The sequence below is a fragment of the Symphalangus syndactylus genome, chromosome 4 (genome assembly GCF_028878055.3).
Source record: "Symphalangus syndactylus isolate Jambi chromosome 4, NHGRI_mSymSyn1-v2.1_pri, whole genome shotgun sequence".
In the NCBI taxonomy this organism is placed as follows: domain Eukaryota; kingdom Metazoa; phylum Chordata; class Mammalia; order Primates; family Hylobatidae; genus Symphalangus; species Symphalangus syndactylus.
In genome coordinates, this window is record NC_072426.2 from 15,922,438 (window position 1) to 15,936,404 (window position 13,967).

General features: G+C 38.8%; 1 protein-coding gene and 1 long non-coding RNA gene across 3 annotated transcripts in view; both read left to right on the forward strand.

Moving 5' to 3' along the window:
- Window positions 1-13,967, forward strand: part of TENT5A (terminal nucleotidyltransferase 5A) — a 380,492-nt gene that overhangs the window by 296,433 nt on the left and 70,092 nt on the right. The window lies entirely within an intron of this gene.
- On the forward strand, window positions 11,665-12,561 carry LOC129480421 (uncharacterized). The gene is made up of 2 exons (XR_008657036.1): window positions 11,665-11,828; window positions 12,173-12,561. It is a non-coding gene; the product is annotated as an uncharacterized lncRNA (long non-coding RNA).

Below are 13,967 nucleotides of genomic sequence, written 5' to 3' on the forward strand. Positions count from 1 at the left end.
TGAAAACTTGTTGGCATGTTAGACAACTTTACAGGCAGACAAAAAAGCAAGAATAAAACAAGTGCAAATTTAGTAGAAGGAAAGAAACAATGAATATTAGAGCAGAAATGAATAAAATTGAGACTAAAATAATACAGAAGATCAACAAAATGAAAAGTTGACTTTTTGAAAAGATAAACAAAATTGACCATCTTTCAGTTAGACTAAGAAAATGAGAAAAAACTCAAATATATAAAATCAGAAACAAAAAAGGAGACATAACAATGAAGGCCACAGAAATACAAAGAATCATTAAAGACTATGATGAACAACTATATGTGAACAAATTGGAAAACCTAGAAGAAGTGGATAAATTCCTGGACACATATAACCTTCCAAGATTGAACCACGAAAATAGAAAACCTCAACAAACCGATAATGAGTAATGAGATTGAAGCTCCACCAAACATTTAAAGAAAAACTAACACAAGTTCTACTCAAAGTCTTCCAAAAAATTGAAGAGGAGGGAATACTTCCAAACTTATTCTGAGACCAGCATTCCCCTGTTACCAAAATCACACAAGCACACAACGACAAAAAAACTACAAGACAATGTCACTGATCAATATATATGCAAAAAACCTCAACAAAATACTAGCAATTTGAATTCTACAATAAATTAAAGAGACCATTTATCATGATCAAGTGAGATTTATCCCAGGGATGCAAGAGTGGTTTAACATATTCAAATCAGTGAAAATAATACATCACATTAACAGAACCAAGAACAAAAATTGTATGATCATTACAATAGATGCTGAAAAGCACTTAATAAAATTCAACATTCCTTTATGATACAAACCTTCAACAAATGGGATATAGAAGGAACATACCTCAAAATAATAAAGACCGTATTTTATAAACCCATAGCTAACATCGTACTGAATGGGGGAAACATTGAAAGTTTTTCTTCTAAGATCTGGAACAAAACAAAGATGACTGCTTACACCACCTTTATTCAATATAATATGGAATTCCTGGTCAGAGTAATTAGGCAAGAGAAATAAATAAAGATCAAATCAGAAAGGAACAAGTCAAATTAGCCTTGTTTCCAGATGACATGGTCTCACACTTAGAAAAGCCTAAAAACTCTACCAAAAAAACTGTTTGAACTGGTAAACAAATTCAGTAAAGTTGCAGGTACAAAATCGACATACAAAAATCATAGCATTTATATATGACAACTATCTGAAAAATCTGAAAAAGAAATCAAGAAAGCAATCTCATTTATAGTAGTTACAAATAATATAAAATACTTTGAAATCCATCTAACCAAAGTGAAAATTCTATCCAAGGAAGGCAATAAAACACTGATGAAAGAAATATATGCCTATCAATATATGAATGGCATTCTTCACAAAACTAAAAAGAAGTTCTAAAATTTATATGGAACTACACAAACCCTAAATAGCCAAAGCTGGAGGCATCACACTACCTGACTTCAAAATATACTACAAAGCTATAATAACCAAACTAGAATGGTACTGGAATAAACGCAGGCACATAGAATGGAGAACCCAGATATAAATCCACACATTTAAAGCCAAACTCATTTTTGACAAAGGTATCAAGAACATACAATAGAAAAAGGACAGTCTCTGGGAAATGGTGCTGGGAAAACAAGGTAACAACATGCAGAATAATGAAATTAGAATTCTGTCTCTCCCCATATACAAAAGTCAACTCAAAATGGATTAAAGACTTAAATCTAAGACCTGAAACTATAAAACTAGTAGAAGAAAACTTTGGGGAAATGGTCCAGAACTTGTTATGGGCACATATTTTTCTTGTGTAAGACTTGTGTAAAAGGACAGACCACCAAAGTAAAAATGAATAAATGGGACCACATTAAACTAAAAAGCTTCTGCACAGCAAAGGAAACTATCAACAAAGTGAAGAGACAACCTAAAGAATGGCAGAAAATATTCGCAAACTCTCTATCTGACAATAAGTTAATAACTGAAATATATAAGGAACTCAAGCAACTCCATAACAAAATTAAATAAATAAACAATTCAATTAAAAACTGGGCAAAAGATCTGAACACATATTTCTCAAAATAAGACATACAAATGGCCAATGTGTATATGAAAAATAGTTTGACATCACTAATCATCAGAGAAATGCAAATCAAAACCATAGTTAGACATCTCACTCCAGTTAAAATGACAGTCATCAAAAAAACAGAATAATGGAGGCTGGTGAGGGTATGGAGAAAGGGGAATTCTCATACACTGTTGGTGGGCATGTAAATTAGGAGAACTACTATGGAAAGCTATATGGAGGTTTCTCAAAATACTAAAAATGGAAGTACCATGTGGTCCAGCAATTCCACCACTGGGTGTATATCCAAAAGAAATCAATATGCTGTAGAGATATCTGCACTCTCACATTTATTGCAAGACTATTTACAGTAGACAAAATATGGAATCAGACTAAGTGCCTATAAATGAATGAATGGATAAAGAAAATGTAACATATATACACAGTAGAATATTATTCATCCATAAAAAAGAATAAACTCCTGTCATTGTAGCAACATGGAAGGAACTGGAGGATATTGCGTTAAATGAAGTAAGCCAGAAAGACATATATCACATATTCTCACTCATATGTGGGAGCTAAATAGAATGGATCTCATGAAGATAGAGAGTAGATTTGTGGTTACCAGAGGCCAGGAAATGTGGAGGGGACTGGGGAAAATAAAATATACATAAATATAAAAAATAAAAATAATAAAGTCCAGGCAAATAATAGTTATTATATAATTATGTATAACAATAAATATATATAATAAAGTTCAGAAAAGGTGTGCTATTTAAACCAATTCTATACTGAATCCTGTTGCAAAGTGATAAATCATACCTATAATGATTTTACATAAAATCAAAAATTTCATACAGCAGTTCTGTTGAAATAGAATGACATCTTCACCTCTTTCTGAAAGCAAGTTTAAAAGGTCAAGTGTGCTTTTGGGTAAAGTATTACGTAGGTTTTATTCACAGGACTGCTGTAAACCATTGTTTACTTTTCAAAGTAAACTTAAACCAGATTTGAAATGGTTCCAGAGAAGTAGGCTGCCTGTTGTCTATCACCTTCATTTCCATGGGAGTTCCAAAGTACTCACCTAAGTCCATTTTCCAGGGCAGTATTTACAGGGATCAGAAGCAATTATAATTCTAGTGACACAGACACTTTATAACCTCCAAGCAGAGACCTCAGATCCAGACACTTGCTTGTCCTCTAGTTGAGTTCTCCCTCTCTCATAGGCATTGCTGCTTCATCTCCCTCTCTCATAGGCATTTATCAGTGGGTAGAGAATACATGAGATAGGCAGGACGTGAAACTTTGTCCATGACTGCACTTTTGGAATGGCCAGGCATTTACTGCATGCTTCTTCAATGCCAACTACTTCTCATGTATTATTCATTTTAATCCCACAAGCCTATAAGATAGGAACTACTATTATCCTCATCTGTCAAATGAGGAAAATTAGGCTTGGAGAAGTTAAATAATATGTCCAAGGTCACTTGGGAATTGGTGCAAACAGAAGCCAAACCAATATTCCTCCTACTAGGATATTCTGTTGTTAAAAATTTAGCATCCTCCAGGGTAGAGAGGCACAAGCCAAAAAGAGGCTTGACTATGATCTGGATTTTGGAGATGAGAGAATTGTGACAGAACTGAGTACCGCTGTATAGTGCTTCTGTGTTACAGTAATGGCCCCACATTCCTGTTTGGACATTAGGTACCATGTGGTACTTCCTGGCTGGCGTATTTAATTGTTGGTAGAAGACCTCCAGCAACACTGTCTTCTCTGGTGAAGTGATCAGCCATGTTGGAAATACATGTTGAAATGGAAGTAAAACAAGATCAAAAAGCCTATCCTGGACAATCACCTGGACTAGCAGTATACACTATGGGAGGCAGAAATAAGATTTTATTAAGTTAAAATTGTGATTTTGGGGGTTATTTAATATTACAGCACTGTCATTCTTATCCAGGCTAATATGAGGAAGGTAACTGCTCCTTTTATATAGCATTCATTATTTTGCAACATAAAGTCTACAGAGCAAACATGTGATAACCTACAGAAGAATGTGAGAATTAGGGCCCACACCCATTGAGTTTTAATGAAAACACAGTTTTCATCTCCATTTTGATACTTAGGTGTGTGCAAATGTGCCTAGAATAGAACTGGGGTTTCCTCTTTTCTAGATCAATAAAACCCTAATTAGTTGACTTTTCTGGTCTACTTCAAAACATTGTTTTTGTGTCATATCATTTGTTTATTCTTGATCTTCATTTGCTTTTCCTTTGCCCAAATACTGTAGCAGAGGAAGCTTGCCATATGTTTTATGAATTAACCAATAAACCCATTTATCAGAATTATTATTTGTTCATTATAGACAATCCTCATGAACCCAAAAGGGCAAGACCAAGGGAAAAGTAAGCACAAATCTCAATTACTCTGCCTTGGCCCAAATGCCTTCTGTGTTCAGGTAGTTTAGTGTCAACAGGTTATGGGGTGTGTGTGTGTGTTTTCTTTTTAATCAGTTCCTTTCTTTGAAATAGCTGACTTTGCTTTCACACATGATCAAGTTGTGAAGTTTTATTTTCCATGAAAAGAAACTGAACTGAAACTGAAACTTCTCTACCAGTTATTCAAATAGATTATTTTATGCCTCATTAGCATCAATTATCTCTAGAAGGAAGTATGAAAGGACTTTAAATGGGTTACTGCACTACAGCTAACAGCTGGAAACAAACTATGCTTCAGGCAAACAAATGAAAATAGCAAAGAGACTTTAACCTGGGAGCTTACAGAAAGAGACTGATGAAGGGAGGTTGCAGACGAAAAGTCTTGTGGAACAGTGGAGGCAGTTCCAGTTCTCCATGGGGTCTAAGATGTACACTTGATAGAAGTGCTTGGCACCTGGTAACGAGTTTTGTCCATTGATGCTGATAAGAAATGCTAATGCATTTTATAGAAGGCTTAGCAAAGAATGCCTTATAAAACGGAAAAGTGTCATTCTATAAAAAGTCAGTCTCTTTTTGTTTTAGACTATTTTCTGCTGCTATAACAGAATACCACAGACTGGGCAGTTTATACAGAATATATATTATTTGACTAATTGTTCTGGAGGCTGGAAAGTCCATGATAGTGGTGCCAGACATCTGGTAAGGGTTATCCCATGGTGCAAAGTGAAAGGAAGAACAAGCCAGCAAGCGAGACTCGGGGAGAATAGGGGCTGAACCCTCATGATAACAGACCCATGCCTGTGATTAATCCATTCATGAGGGCGGAGTCTTTAAGACTCTATCACCTTTAAAAGATCCCACCTCTTAATACTGCCACAATGGCAATTCAATTTCAGCATGAGTTTTGGAGGACACATTCAAGGCAGTGTATGTTTTAAAAACTTGAACAGTGATTTTGTTTTTTTTGAGACCGTGTTTTGCACTGTCACCCAGGTTGGAGTGCAAAGGTGTGATCTCAACTCTTTACAACCTCTGCCTCCTAGGCTCAAGACATCCTCCCACCTCAGCCTCTCAAATAGCTGGGACTACAGATGTGCACCACCATGCCCACTGATTTTCGTGGTTTTTTTTGTTTGTTTTGGGTTTTTTTTTTTTTTTTTTTTTTTTTTTTTTGTATAGACAGGGTTTCACCATGTTGCCCAGGCTGGTCTCAAGCTCCTGGACTCAAGCGATCTACCTTCCCAAAGGGCTGAGATTGCAGGTGTGACCCAGTGTGCCCAACGCAGTATTTTTTCTTTCCTCATTGTGCTTGACACTGCCAGTTGCTAGGGATGTAGGGACAAATAAGCACGTAGGTGAAAGATGTGTGTCGTAACTTCACAAAGTACTCTAATGTACACTCTATCAACTGGGTGTCAGTCAGGAAGCAGTTAGCATGCTCACATAGAGTAGAGTTCAATAAAGAAACTATTTATAGGGGAGTCACCACAGTGAAGCAAAACCAAGATAATCTAATATCCCAGAGCTAGTAATAGCAGGACGTCACTACCAAGAGGAGGTCGTGTTTACTCGTCCCCAGACAATATATACAGTGCGTAGGGCATCTCGTGGAGAAAGTCATTTGACAGGAGCCACGGAGCTTCCCAGGGAGGGAGCACATCTCCTGCTAGTGCCTCCATTTGCCCAAACAGAAGCCCAAGGATGAAGGAGCTTTGATGGAGGCCCTCCAACTGAGCTTCATGGGGCCTGAGTTGGGGGAAGAAGGCTGAGGGCAGAGTGGATATAGAGGGGCAAACAGAGGCTGTCCAGGACATGGACATTAGCTCATGGGTATTTACAGTGGCCCCATAATAATAATTGAAATAATTGACCTGAATCAAGGGCTACCTATGTGCCAGGCAGTGTATCAGGGTTTTACATCTCATCACATCTGTACAGCAACCCTATGAAGTGGGCCTCATTATTCATACTTTCATCAAGGAGGACTTCAAAGCTTGGAGACATTAATTTGCCCTTTCACCCAGCTAAAAGTAGCAGAGCTGTGATATAACCCAAGGAGTCTATTGCTAGAGCCAGGATACCTGGCTTCCTGCTCATTTTTCACTTAGAGAAACAGAAGCTTATACAGTTTAAGGGACTGATTCAAGTTAACATGGCTGTGAAATGATGATCCTGTGATAAGTTCAGTTTTTCCTCTAAGGCTTACACTTGTCCCATGACATCTTGCAGTTATGAGGGAGGTGGGTGAGATGGGATCATGTGAACACACGGCAATTTGTGCTGAACAGAGAAGACTTGAGTTTGCACTGTTTTCTCTGTCTAAATTTGTCTGTTTTCTTCAGGCTAAGGGAGTAGCGTGAGTGAAATCAGGAAGGTGAAAAGTGTGGTGCTATCAGGCTAGAGTCAGAAGAGAAGAGGGTGGTAGAAAGGCTGCTAGGCGCAGCCTTTAAGAGATCAAGGGAATAAAAGATGCCACAGAAGCCAGCTGCCTAAAAGGGGAAGAATTCAATGAAAGGAGCACCAGGAGAAGCTTAGAGGGATTAAATTATATACCCAAGAAAATAACGACAGGAGTAGAACGACATTTATCTCACTTAAAATATTGTTCCTTTTAGGAAAGCACACAGCCTGCCTTTATATATGCCCCTATTCCACATCAGAAGTGCTGGAATTTTCTAAAATTCCACACCATTCACTGATTCTCAGCAAGAAAGCTGAAGAGGCTAGATTCTGAGTTGTCCAGTTGGAATGTTCTATTTTCCTATGACTCCCCTAACTCCCTTCTCCCTACCTCCTCTCCCATCCTACCACACCTTCCTAATTGTGTTTGAAATAACTTCATTTCCTATGGGTTGGTATCCATTCATCCAACTGATAGCTGAGACCCACCATGCTAGGCATTGTTTCTAGGTGCTGGGGATACAGCAGTGAACAAAACAGAAATCTCTACCCGCAGGAAGCTTAACTTCTTCCAGGAAGAAAAAAAGTAAAATGTACAGTCTAGTGATAAGTGCAATGGAGAAGAAAGCCAAAGGAGATTTTGATGGAGGATACAATTCTGAAGACAGGTGAAGAGATGACATTCAGAAAACGCTTAGTGGATGGGAAAGGGGTCCGTGAGAATATCTGGGGAAAGAACATTTCTTAGGGAACAGCAGAAGCAAAGGCCTAAGGACTCTGGCTTTTACTCTAAGTGAAATAGGGAGACATTGAGTTATTTCCCCAGAGAAAATACATGACTGGAATTAAGTTGTAAAAGGCTCGTGGTAGCTGTTTTAAGAATGGGCAGTAGGTGGGCAAGTCCAGAAACAGAGACCGGCTAGGATGCTATTGCAATAATGAAGGGGAGAGATTATAAAAGCTGTGGTGGATGTGGTGAAAAGATCAGCTTCTGGATGTATTTTGAAGGCAGAGATGACAAGATTTGCCCCCAGATAGAATGTGGGACAGAGAGAAAAAGGTGTCAAAGATGAGGCCATGACTCTTGGCCAGGAAACTGGAAGGATGGAGTAGCCGTTTTCTGAGTTGGTGAACACAGTGACAGGGGCAGTTCACTTCTGAACACGTTAGGTTTGAGCTGCCTGTTAAATGTTCAAGGAGAGATGCTGCATAGGCAGTGGCTATTAGATACAGGAGTCTCCAGTTCAGGGGAGGGATGCACCAGCATGTAGCTGTCACTTAAAGCCATGAGGCTTCTTGAAGGGGTGTACTTGGCTAAGTGCTGATTTGGAAGCACTCCTGACTTCAGAGGCAATGTAAATGAATGCAACAAGCCATGGAAAGAGAGGTTTGGATAGTTGTAAATCAGAGTTCACAAATCTTACCCAAAGGTGGCAGCTACCTCTCAGATCCAGCTGATTTCTGCAATGCTAAATGCACAAGCTGGCCCAGTGGGATCAGAACTCCCCAACAAAAGATATTTTTCAGCCCCCTAATTGGTGACCTCTGCCCTACAGGCTGGAATCTGGAAATGTGGTTTTGTGTTTATTCCTCAAGCCTATAGTGCCATTTGATCAGCCTCTTCTCTGCTCACAGGCTCAGGGTTTTCACAGTATCTAATGCTTGATGTTGTGGGCCTGGGTTCTCCTTTAATTCGTAAATCTGGGCTTCACCTTCCAGAGGACCAGTGGTGTGCTGAAACTGGCTACTATTGGCTCATGTAAGCCAATCTTAGATTTTCAGGAATTTTGTAAAGATGGATGATAAACACAACCATTTAAAAAACTAAATTATATAAACTTACAGTTATGTAAATTTTATTAAAAACAAGGTCAAAAATACTCAAAACTTATCACTTACTGCTTATTTTACTACATTTTATTATTACGTATACTCCTGGGATTTTTTCCTTCAACTATATCTGTTTTCTGGAAATACTACTTAATGGTGTATCTCTTCCCAACTTTGCTTCCAAGAACTTCATGTTGATAGCTTGAAATGAGCCATGTGGAAGTATTTACATCAAGGAAATTGTCAAACAATACAAATCAGTCCTATTTTCCCCAGAGAGCTAGTTTTAAATCTTTACCAGATACCACTGTACAAATGTCACCTTTGGGACTGCATCACAGCTGGCTGATAAAAACTAGAAATGACAATGATAGACACAGAGAGATAAGTTCAGATGTACAATTCCTAATTCTTGACAGGATATTTACCTGATGATTAAAAATATAGGTCAAAGAAATTGTTACATGCATCTTCAGAGACTGGCTTTGAAGCAGCCACATCTACAATCTGCACCTTCTGCTTTTCCAGTAGCGATGACAAAGATTGATGGGATAAACAACAGAAGGTCAACAGAGCCATACCACAGGGAATTCCCTGGAGAAGAGCTTGACATTTTGAGTCAGTGTTTTCTGACTTCCACCCAATGGTATACCCTAATATAAAAATGCAATTGAAGAGTACATCGTTTTTCCTCAGCATTCAAGGGCAGGTAAAGAGAGATAATGTATAAGCAGGACAGTGGAGAAATGATTCTTTAGGGAACAAAACATATATATATTGCATGTAAAAAATTCTGTGCCTTTGTAATAAATTTGTCTCCAACCATCACGGAAGGCTTCAGTTTGGGTGTAAGATAGCTCTCATGTAGGTAAAACCAAATGAGGCTCACTTTCTCCTTCCAGGTTTCCTGAAGCTAACCTTTTTCCTTCCTTTTTACATGCCCTCTCCACAAATAGAGTTGGTAAAAAGTATCTGTTACAATGACCCGGGCTTTACCATCCATGGCAAATCTTTCTAAATTATAGGCCTTTCCTCATAGAGACCATTTACGGTGGGCATAATACAAGGCTGTGTTCAACCATGCCACTCTTTGAACTAGCTGCACCATGTTATTACCACACTAAACTGGAGTGGCCAGTTTTTCTATAAATAAATATTCTCCTTGCTGGGCAGATGAAAATCCTTAGTAGCAGTTCCTACATTATTGATTTGCTCGTTCCTAGCTTCTCTGCTGGGAATGTCTTTTGAGTTGTTTTGAAAAGAGAAGTCTTGTAAACACTTGACTGTTGCCGGACTCAAGAAAAATCCGATTAGCAGGGAATCAACAACATTATTACTCAGCTGGGTTCCCTGTAATTCCTCCATCTCTGGGCCAGGTGGGTGGATGGGGGTGAGGAGGTTTCAAAGACATTGTGTGTTCTTCCTGGATTCCATTTGTTTCTTTGCAACAGTCCTTTAATTTTTGTGGTGTTGGAAATGGAGCTAATAATGACAATTTGAACACAACTGGCTTCCTCTCTCTGAAGGATAACAAAGCAGAGATTATTGGCTTTGACCAGACAAAAGTGGCTAGATGTTTAATGAGTCACTCTTTGAGACTCCCCAACACCCACAGAAAATAAAGTCCAGGAACTCACTAGGAATTGGATAGCTCCTCACACAGCCTCCTAAGACCATAAATACATTTTATCTTCAGGGCAGTGGTTTTGTTATTGCTGTTTGTCTTGTTTTCTTTCTTTATAAAACACTATAAAGAGATATGTATATTCGAGATATTAAAAGGTAGGATGTCTTGTAAAAGCCTCAGATGCCATCTGAATTCCTTCACTGCCATCTCTTGGGTTTCTGCAGCCCTGGCAACAGCTTCCTGGTCAGAAACCTGTGCCACCAGAGTCAAATCAGCTCTGTGGATTACAGCTGAGTTCTAATCTTTCACACTCGTTCTGATGTTGGTGTCTTATAAACTGGCTCTCTCACACACCTCTGTGCTATTACCTGAATTCTCAGTCTCTTCACTCTTGCTTTAGGGCTTGGCTGAATATGCTGCCCTAAGCCAGACTTCTCATGGTTGAGTTCCTGCTACCTCATAGCACCCTCTATTCCTGGTAGGGTCTACCTGCCTTACTGGGCAGCATGTGGCCACTGATGGCTACATCTCCTGCCATGTGCCCAACTGTTTGGCCTTTTACCCATTATAGCCTGATTCTCAGCCCTGCTACACATGTGACTCACAAGAGAGCTTTTAAGAAATACTTATGCCAGGGCCCCACCCCTAAGAATTCAGAGTCAGTTGGTCTCATGTGATACTGATATTTTTAAATGAAAGGTTCTTGTTATGATCTGAGCTATTTAGGGTGTTACCTCATAATACCCCTAAAATTCATATATTGAAGTCCTAACCCCCAGTCCCTCAGAATGTGACTGTATTTGAAGACAGCATATTTAAAAAGGTAATTAAGTTAGAATGAGGTTATTAGGGTAGGCCCTAATCTGACTGATGTCCTTCTAAGAAGAGGAAATTAGGACACAGAGACAGACACATAGAAGAAATGTTATGTGAAGACAGTGAGAAGACAGTTGTCTATAAACCAAGAAGAGAGGCTTCAGAAGAAACCTGCCCTGTGAACACTTTAATCTCAGACTCCTATTCTTCAGAACTGTGAGAAAATAATTTTCATTTAAGCTTCCCAGTCTGTGGTATTTGTCATGGCCACCCTAGAAAACAATATAGTCCTTAAATAAATTCAATAAGTAGCCAGCAGTGGGGACCACTAATCTAGTGGTTCTCAACCATCAGGTCACTTGAGGGTTTGTTAAAGCACGCATTACTGGATCCTACCCTCAAGGGGTCTGGCTCAATATATATCCTGGCCTGACAATTTGCATTTCTATCAAGTTCCCAGTGATGCTGACATAGCTGGTTCTAGGACCATATTTGCAAATCACTGCACCAATTTATGTGTTGTAATTGGTGTTTGAGTCTCCAGCTTCCCCCCTCAACTCCCGCCACTTTATGGAACACCCTCAGTGCCCAGGGGTCTCTTGTCCTTGGTCCTGGTTCTCCCTGGGCTGCCTTGGTAAGTTACTCTTGATTCATACACATATTTCCTTAGAAACGTGGAAAAATTTTAGTGAAAAAAACATGTCTGGGAAGAGTTACGATCTCAATAATCCTGTATATGTATTTCTGGATTTATGTATCTTTCCACAAAGAGTTTCAGGCAACTACTAAAACTTGGATGAACTGGGTCACTGCACATATGAAGATCTGAATAAAGGTTTAAATCTTAATACATTAATATTAAATGCATTTTATAGTTTCTGTGGGATTAATACTTACTAGGTATTAAAATATTTTTTTCTTGATTTATTAACATTTGCTTTGAAGAGCCAATAATAATAATGCTGTTTCATATTGCAGAGACTTTGCAGTGTGCCAGTAAGAGGATGTATATGAGACCCTTACTCGTACTTTTCTCTTGTGAAGCTAATCACACTGGACTTTTAGGCCCATTCTTCCTGACATTTAGTCTTTGACTCTGAATTAGCTGAGGCATGAGAAGTTCACCACAGGAAGGTCCTGCCCTTTGTTTGCTCCTAAAGGTTCCTTTAAAGTTCAACTTGACCAACACAACATTGCAAGCACTCCAGAGGAGAAGACAGCCTTGCTGTGTCCAATCCACTTTAGTTTGTAAATTTCTTGTCTGTCACTTTTATGCCCCCACTGGATAGGACAGTGTGAAGCATGGATTAAGTATGCAATAAATGGTTGTTGAATAAGTCAGAAAATTAAATGCATTCTGCACAGAATATGCTATTTCTCACCTTTGTGCTTTTGTGTATGCTCTTCCTTCTCCTGGGCTGCTTGACCCTATTCTTTACCTAACTTGGACTTCAAGATTTAGTTGAAAAAGTGATTATGAACAGAGCTTAGGCCCTAGCAGAGTCCATAACTGTGCTCTTTCCCCCATTTGCTTTGAAATTCAGTGGCCACCGATTTAGTAATCCTATCAATAAGATAGGATCCTATCAATAAGATCAACCTTTAGAGAGCCCTGTGTAAAATGCAGTCACATGGGTAATCTCCTTTCATCTTCACAAGAGTCACCTGGTGGTGGGGGTGGGGAGGGTAAAGCTTTTAAACACTACACTTTTCAGCCCCACCTAAAACCGTTAAATCAGAACATCCAGAGGTGAGTGCTGCAAATTATCATCTTATAAATGTCTTTGTGATTTCAATGTGCAGCCAAGATTGAGAATCACAGAGTCAAAGGGTCCACATCTATGGCACCAAACATCAAACGTAAGTCTTCTTTTGATGAAATGAGCTCTTACAACCTCAAAGAGATTTAAAAATAGTTCGGAAGGAAAGTTCTCTTCCAATCTTGGTCTCTCTGCTCCGTTTTCATTTTTGTTTCATTTCCACTCCTCCATGTTTCTGCTCTTCTCCACAGCTTGGAACCCAGTTCCTCCGCCTGCTTCCTAGACTAAAACAATTTCGGTCCCCTCTTACTTCCTCCTGTTTGCTTCCCCAATTACCACGAGCTCAGCAAAACAGAAATAAAAACTATTCTCCAATCAGCTCTTGGGATATCTCAGTCCATCCCAACACTAGTGTTTTAACTACCTTTTCAAAGAAAGAAAGTCACTTGAGAGAAAGGCTTGGCATGTCTTTTTAATCTTTGGTTACAATCATTCAACAAATGCAAGCCCATTACTTTCTCAGCGATAAGTCTGGAGGCATGGATGATGTAGGGATTTGTAAATTGGGTTAAATATTTTGTAGTTTCCTTATTGGAGGACCTTGAAACTTTCTGCGGAGATACAGGTTCAGAGAAGCATTTGCAAAAGATAACAAGGGCTGCAAGTAAATTCAAGGGGACTAAGAATTAGGAGACTATTGGAGACAAAGATTGGAGTTGTGAAAAAACAAATGGGAAAATATTTTAGATATAGCATCTATAAGGCAGCTTAAGATGATACAATACCCCATTCTCTGTGCTGTTGCATTCGATGAGGGAATTAGATGTCACTGTACAGGGGACTTCCAGATTTTAAAATGTGTTATGAAATAAGAGTATTTTAATATCTTCTTAGAGTGTACAATTTATCACTTCTCAGCCTTGCTTCCCTTTTTAAATTAAACTAAACTTGGCTCTTAAGCAAAGAACGGGAGTAGGGAGCCAAGGGTAATTAAAAATAAACTGGATTTCTCA